At 36.1% G+C, this 7,955-nt stretch overlaps 1 non-coding gene across 1 annotated transcript; it reads right to left on the bottom strand.

Annotated features, from left to right (window-relative positions):
• Nucleotides 1-5,746: 5,746 nt before the first annotated feature.
• LOC146901241 (small nucleolar RNA R71) lies at nt 5,747-5,853 on the bottom strand. The gene has a single exon (XR_015024314.1). It is a non-coding gene; the product is annotated as a small nucleolar RNA R71 (small nucleolar RNA).
• Between the last annotated feature and the right edge of the window lie 2,102 nt (nt 5,854-7,955).

Below are 7,955 nucleotides of genomic sequence, written 5' to 3' on the forward strand. Positions count from 1 at the left end.
TCATTGTTTGCTGTATTGTCCAAATTTTGAGTGTTCAATTGGCCACTACTAATAAGTAAGTAGCATTACGATTTGGCATCAAGATTCATGTTCTCCGCGTGAGTTCTTTTCTCAGATTTCCCTGAAACATGATAGCAGTTTGTTTAGAATTTAGATCCTCTAAAGGAAGTAAAGTTGATAATTTGAAAGTTAATAATTTCCATTGAAGTTAAAGATTAAGAATAATTGGTGAATAAGCCGTAAAAATCACAAGTCATTACTCATGTGTAAAGATGTTCTCACAAATGTCTATCGCAACGGCAGCATGTAATAAGTTATGTAGCATAGGGAGTATCATCTGTTTATAGTTTAATAATTCAAGTTATCACTAACATAGGAAGCATCTTTGTTATTTAGCATAAGAAGTATTGTTTTATGTACCTTTTGTGTATAACTTATTATTAATTTTTTTTTTTTAATATATAAATGTATCAAATACTCTCTCCGTCTAACATTAGGGTGTCCTATTTTAGTTTTACACGATTGAAATGCAATAAATAAGGGTTGAGATTCCTTTTTTTTGTTGGGTTGAAGAATTGTTGAGTTTGTAGGTCAATAAGGACTATTATCATCAAATCAATTGTACTATCCAGTATTACATTCAATGGGAATAACAAAGTTATTTTGATATACAATACAACCCATTCTTATCCTTGACAGCAAATTTTACTGCTTTAATTTATCAATAGTTATGAAAAAATGGCATTGATATATATTATCTACTTATGCAGTGTGTGTTTTGTCTCAGCTTATATCGTCTGTTTCAGATATGTTTAGATTGAATGTCCCTTAGTAGTAACAACGATTCCTGGTATCAACATCAGTTGGGGTTCTTTCTCATGTCCATTGTGGAATTATGTCAATTTAGGCACTTTGTAGTTAGGTGCTGCACTGCTGCATATTGAGTTTGATTATGCGTGATAATGGAGTAGAAACTCATCTTGCAGGTCTATTCGATGACTATTTAGATGTGAAGAAAAGAATACCAAGTCTCTAAGTTATTGCAAATTTTGATGGTCATCTCAATTACATATAATATCAGTCCATAAATAGTCCATAAATTGCAGAAAAGAACATGAGAGATATTTTGCAACATGAGATATTTAATTTGGCTTTCAACGGCTTGGTGTATTTGATTGTAAAAAATGGTATCATTATGTTTTAGTTTTAAAATGCAGACCTGAGGCTGCTCTCAAGCGAAAACAGTACCGAGAGGCAGAGAAAATGCAGACATAAACCAGAAAACAGCAGGTATAAGATCTGTAACTGATCCTAAACACAGCATTACCGGTCCAAAAAATCCGTAAGAGGTAGACTCGTCTCCATTTCTAGCTAATGCCCAATTCGATTACTCGACAACCACATCCACATACACGTATACTTAAAATTAGCAGTCTGTCTAGCATTTTTATCAATAGTTCACAATTCTCAAAACATGTTTCCTGTAAAATCAAAGCTAATTATTGAATTCTCACATTTCTCAAGACATGTTTAACAAAGATTGTATCAAATAGAAAAACATAATGAATGGTTCAATACAAAAATTTTATAAGGAACCAAAATCTACTGAACACTAGTATGAATTCCAAAACCTTCTGTCTTAGCAAATGATGTGTAGAATTCCTTAACATGATTAAAGGTGTTGAATTATATTCCAATACAAGGATGAAGATTAGGATGATCACCAACATTATTTTCATGTATGAAGTGGTTTCTAAACCATTAGACATATGATTAGTTATCTCATCATCTTCTATGCCTTCTAAGTCATTAGAAATTTTGTCAACTATAACATGATCTTTGATGTCTCTACTAGTGCAATTTTTTATTCAGATGCATCTTCTTCTTCTTTTTTTATTCAAAGCCATGGTTTACCTTTTGGATTAAAATGGTTCGTTAACCTGATGATTCAACATTGAGAATTTTTAGGGAAAATACTGTTTAAAATATTTAATAGGAAATTATGTTTTTTTTTTTTGGGAATTAAGAAACATGTTTTGTAACATTTTGATGAAAAATGGTAACTTACAAAACTAGCCTTCTATTTTTTTAAGGAAAAAACTAGCCTTCTATTTAAAACTAGCATGAATAATGACAAACGAATATTTTTATCCAAATAAAAAAGTATACACTTGATAATTTACACCATTCATATTTGTAGATGGATGTAAATCAATAGCATGCATTTTACGGACTAAATCCTCAAACCATTGATCACATTAATAAAGGAAAAGAAAATGCTAAAAATTGTCATCAAGACATGGATTAAACAATAAAAACCAAGTAATTTTTTTATAAAAAACAATGTAATTATTATTTAATTATTGTTCTGAAGGTACTGTTTAGCAAGACCTTAACTCGTGTATGTCCCTCCCACCACCAGTGTAGACGCATAGACACATGTGCTTAGGTGATCATGGGGAAAACATAGCAAAACATGTTACTAACTAGAAGAAATGTGGGGAGAGTGTGAGATGCATAGTACTTATTTTGTCAACCATTGTGGTAATGTAATAATGCAATTGATGACTGTCGGTATGTAACAAAGTGTTCATGTTCATGAGCATATACGTGCAAATGCAAATGATTGTCACAGCAATGAATACGCAAACACTTGTGAATCATATGCGTGATTCATGGGTATTATCTCTTTTTATTTTAAAAAATAATTTACCTTTTTTATTTTTTTTATACTTATGACATCCGAGACCTTCGGATTCTTAGCACTGTCCCCACTTATAATTCTTTTTTCTTTTGAATAATTATTTTATGGTCACAATTATATTAGATTAAGGGCCGACTAATTCAAGGGGTCTAATTATAATAAAAATTATGAAATTGATCTTTTTCTCTTTCTATCTTTTTCCATTTATACGTGTGTCTAAATAAATTAAATTTGATTCTCGTGAGTTTGAAGGTGAGAAAAACACAAGAAGGGGGGTTGAATTGTGTTTTGAAAAATTCTTCGTTTCTCCTAAAAACTGAACACACTGATCAGAAGCTAGGTGAGACAGCTTCTGAAGTGATAATCAGAATCTAAATGCAGCGGAATAAAACAGAGAGAGAGAAGAAGAACGACACAAAGCAATTATACTGGTTCCTTCCACAATCCGGAAGTAGTCCAGTCCCCCTTGCACTTCCAAGGAGATTTCACTATGAGTAATATCTGATTACAAATGCTCAAGCACACAAGCAAGAGACTTCCAATGCTCAAGCACACAAGCAAGAGACTTCCTTTGCTCAAGAACACAATCAAGAGACTTCCTGCTCAAGCACAACTGCAAGAGACTTCCTAACTAAACAAAATTACACAGAAAATTGTTTAAGGTTGAACACTTGATATACAATCAGAGGTGCTCACAATACAAATCAGATACAGACTCAATGGACTTAAGAATTTCTAAGATATGACTTTGAGACACAGAAATTCTAAGTGAATGCAGAACAATTTCAGCAGAGGTTTGGTACTTGTGAAAATCTTGTGAGTCTTTCGTTCAGCGTTCTTGCATTACCAAAACTCTAGGTCTTCACTCCTTTATATAGAGGTGTGAAAGAGACGTTGTGAAATTGCCAGCACACCAAAGAGTCGTTTGTTGAAGCTTGATCTTTCACCAATGATCTTTTGCCTGATTTGGTTGTTGTCCTATGAAGAACCAATTTGAAATCCATTCCTTATCCAAAGGAACATATATGCAGGCGAGACCGTATTCTGGAGCTGTTTTCTTGTCTTGAAGCGTGGACACAAAACAGAGTAGTGGAGAACGTGGTTGTACAATTCGTACAAAGTACAATGTCAACGCTTTCGTCCAAAATGCAAGCACAAGCCTTCAAACACCTTTGAAATGACCGTTGCAAAATTCCACTAATCCTTTGTTTGTGTTTTCGAATTGATGAGTCATAGATAGCATTATTTATTGCCTTATTTAGTTTAGTTTTATTTTAGATTTGATTTTATTTTATTGCATTTTATTTTAGTTTAGAATATTTTACTTCAAATTGTGTTTTATTTTATTTTAGGAATAAATATATGGTGGAAGGTGTCTTGGAGCAAAAGAAAGAGGACTGGAGCAAAATACAGCGCAAGAATACGAAGATACGGGGCAAAAATACAATCCCCCTTACCAGAAGCTTGGCACGGCCCGTGCCAACATGTGGCACGGCCGTGCCCGTCCCCAGAACCACTTTTGCTGCTTTTTCTTCAAGGCCAAGTTACCCTGTTGCAGCTTTACCGTTTTATCCTTTTAGTTGCTTAGTTTCTAAGTCGAATGTAAAGCTATAAATAGAGTAGCTCTCCACCATAAACAATCATCCTTTACTTTGTTTATTTCAAGTATTATTTTAATAAAAGTCTTTATTTTCCTTTTACTTTCCTTGCAATTTATTTTACCGTATTTCTCTCTTCTTCCTCCATGTCTACGATGAACATGAGTGAGTAGACTTCTTAGTCTTAGGATTATTGGGGAGTCTAATGACTCAATCCTAAACAAAACATGTCTAAACCCTAATTTCTATGTAACCCTAATTTCTAATCTAGATTCACCGTCTTAACGTGGATTAACAATTATCAAACTGTGGAAGCGAAAGCGGAGGGTTTGATAATCGTTAATCCATCATCCCAAACATCAATTCATAAAGCGAGAGCGGAGTCTTGATGTTGGAACAAGTGAATCTAGACAATAGTTGCAAAACAGTGAAATAGTCTTTGCAACTATTGAGACAAAGAGTAGTTTCAATCCTCTATGCATCTTCTAGTAATCACGTCAGTGAAATAGGCTTGGTTGCTAGAAGTAAACTCTCACCGGACTTTCATCGGAAAGGTGAGGGGCTAAGGGAAACCGGTCTTTAGAAATTAGTGTGTAAACCATGAAATTAGAAGTTTAGGTTTTGTCTAGTGAAGGATTAGTTATTAAGATGAACCAATGATCCTAAGGCCCCTTTATTATTATTGTTTTTACCTTCAGCAATCAAACCCTTTCTAATCAACTTTCTCTCCTCTAATCATTCATTAAAAGTTAATTAAATTGACCAACTCCCTAGCGGAACGATACTCTACTTACTACTATTACTTCGATAGGCCGTGCGCTTGCGGTTTGGCTCTATCAAGTTTTTGGCGCCGTTGCCGGGGAGTTAACTAATTTGATTAGCTTTTTCTTAGTGATTAGAATTCTCTCTTCTTCTTTCTCTTTTCTTTTTATTTTTATTTTTACCTTTTTATTTTTCTGTTATCGTTAACTTCTTGGGTTCTCAACCTTGTATGCGAAGAACTAGAAATCAAGCGGTATTCATACCCGAGATCGAAAGGTTCTTACATAGAAGGAGGAGAGCAGCACAAAATAACACCGCCATGGCCAATCGCACTCTCAAAGAGTATGCAACGCCGTCTACGGCTGAGCCACAAGCTGTTATTGTGTACCCAACGGTTGAGGATGACAACTTTGAAATCAAGCCTGCCCTACTTAACTTGGTGCAGCAAAATCAATTCTCGGGATCCCCCACAGAGGATCCCAATCTTCACATCTCTGTTTTCCTACGAATTAGTGGAACCATGAAGGAGAACCAAGAGGCCGTAAGACTTCATCTCTTTCCCTTTTCCTTAAGGGATAGAGCTAGCGCTTGGTTCCATTCCCTCGAAGTCGGTTCCATTACTTCATGGGATCAGATGAGGCAAGCATTCCTTGCCCGTTTCTTTCCACCATCTAAAACCGCTAAACTTAGAGACCAAATCACACGGTTCAATCAAAAAGATGGGGAATCTCTCTATGAGGCGTGGGAGCATTTCAAAGAAATGCTAAGACTTTGTCCCCACCATGGCCTAGAGAAGTGGCTTATAGTCCACACTTTTTATAATGGCTTGTCTTATACCACTAAGATGTCTGTTGATGCAGCTGCAGGTGGAGCACTTATGAACAAAAACTACACGGAGGCGTATGCCCTAATTGAAGACATGGCTCAAAATCATTACAAATGGACCGACGAGAGAGCCATCTCTAGTTCTTCATCCTCCAAAAAGGAGGCAGGTATACACGAAGTCTCTAACTATGATCACCTTGCTTCTAAAATTGATACACTAACTGAAAAACTTGAAAAATTCAATGTTAGTGCTATCAATTCTGCATCTACTCCTTCTTGTGAAATATGTGGTATAGCTGGTCATGCTGGTGTTGATTGCCAACTAGGTAGTGCTACTAATGGTGTTGAGCAAATGAATTATGCTCAATACAACCAAGGGATGCGACAAAATCAAAATTTTTATAAAAACCAAAATCTCTATGGACAAGTAGCACCACCCGGTTATGCAAACAACCAAAGATTCACTCAAAAATCCAATTTGGAAATTTTGTTGGAAAACTCTATTGCCAACCAAAACAAACAACTTCAAGAACTCAAAAACCAAACTGGATTTCTGAATGATTCTCTTTCCAAGCTCAATACCAAGGTTGATTCTATTGCTACTCACTCTAAAATGCTTGAAACACAAATCGCCCAAATAGCCCAACAAGTGGCTACATCTTCCCAAACACCGGGAGTCTTTCCTGGTCAAACCGAAGCCAACCCCAAAGCCCAAGTTAATGTCATATCTTTTAGGGGTAGTAAATTAGGCGAAACTTTTGCTAAGGTTAAAAACATTGGGAAAGAAAATGTCAAGCCCTTAGGTGATAAAGTTGTGATAGAAGAAGCTAAACCACTTGAAGAAAACAAAACTCCATCCCCCTTAAATCCCGAAAAGCTTAAATTAGAGGGTAAATTTGAAAAATTTGTTAACATACTTAGGAAGATTTGCATTAAACTTCCCTTTGCTGAAGCTTTGTCTAGGATGCCTCTTTATGCCAAGTTTTTAAAGGAAATTTTTTCAAAGAAAAGGGATATAGAGCATAATGAGACAATAGCCTTGGCTAAGGAAACTAGTGCAATCATCCAAGAAGCACCCCCTAAGCTTAGAGATCCAGGTAGCTTTGCCATACCATGTGAAATTGGGAATGAATCCATAAACAAAGCCTTATGTGACTTAGGAGCTAGTGTTAGTTTGCTGCCTTTGTCTCTGCTTAAAAGGATAGGGATAGGAGAGTTGAAACCTACCGAGATGGAATTAAAAATAGCTGATCGTTCTACCATGAAACTTGTAGGATTTGTCGAGGACATACCTGTTAAGATAGAGGGGATATACATCCCCACTGATTTTGTAGTCGTTGACATTGAAGAGGACGATGACGTCCCTATAATCCTAGGTAGACCGTTCCTCGCAACTGCAGGAGCCCTCATTGATGTTAAACTTGGTAGGATCGTCTTTCAAGTGAGTGATAAGATGGTAGGATTTGAGTTGGAAAACGTTATGAAAGGTCCCGCTCTTTACTCTTGTTGCATGCTTAACGATCATGTTGTGAAAGAACGTTTTATAGCGCCATCTACACAACATGATATCTTTGATCCATTCTAAGGACTCTTTCTAACCGTCAAGCTAATGACATTAAAAGAGCGCTTCGTGGGAGGCAACCCACGCATTTAATTGTTTTTGTTTTGTTTTTCTTTGTTTTAATTTGTTTTGTAGGTAATTGTCCAAGTATGATTCGAGAAAAATCAAGAAAATGAAAAATTTTGAAGTCCCTCTGACCAGAGTGTTGGCACGGCCCGTGCTGGATCTGGCACGGCCGTGCCAGTGTTTTTGAAGAAAAGAAGGTTGGGAGCCACAGAAAGTTGGCACGGCCCGTGCCAAGGTTGGCACGGCCGTGCCCGTGTTCTGGCCTTTTTAAACCAAATTTTTCTTCTTCTTCTCCATTCATTCTCAAACCACAAACCTCTCTCTACCTTCAAACTTCTCTCTAAACCTCCATAACCTTCAAACCTTCAAACCTCCATATCTCACTCAAATCTTCATCAATCTACTCCATTCTTTCACCAATCAATCACAAACTTCATCC

The sequence above is a fragment of the Medicago sativa genome, chromosome 8, assembly GCF_051527215.1.
Source record: "Medicago sativa cultivar Bolivia chromosome 8, Bolivia_mono, whole genome shotgun sequence".
Classification (NCBI taxonomy): domain Eukaryota; kingdom Viridiplantae; phylum Streptophyta; class Magnoliopsida; order Fabales; family Fabaceae; genus Medicago; species Medicago sativa.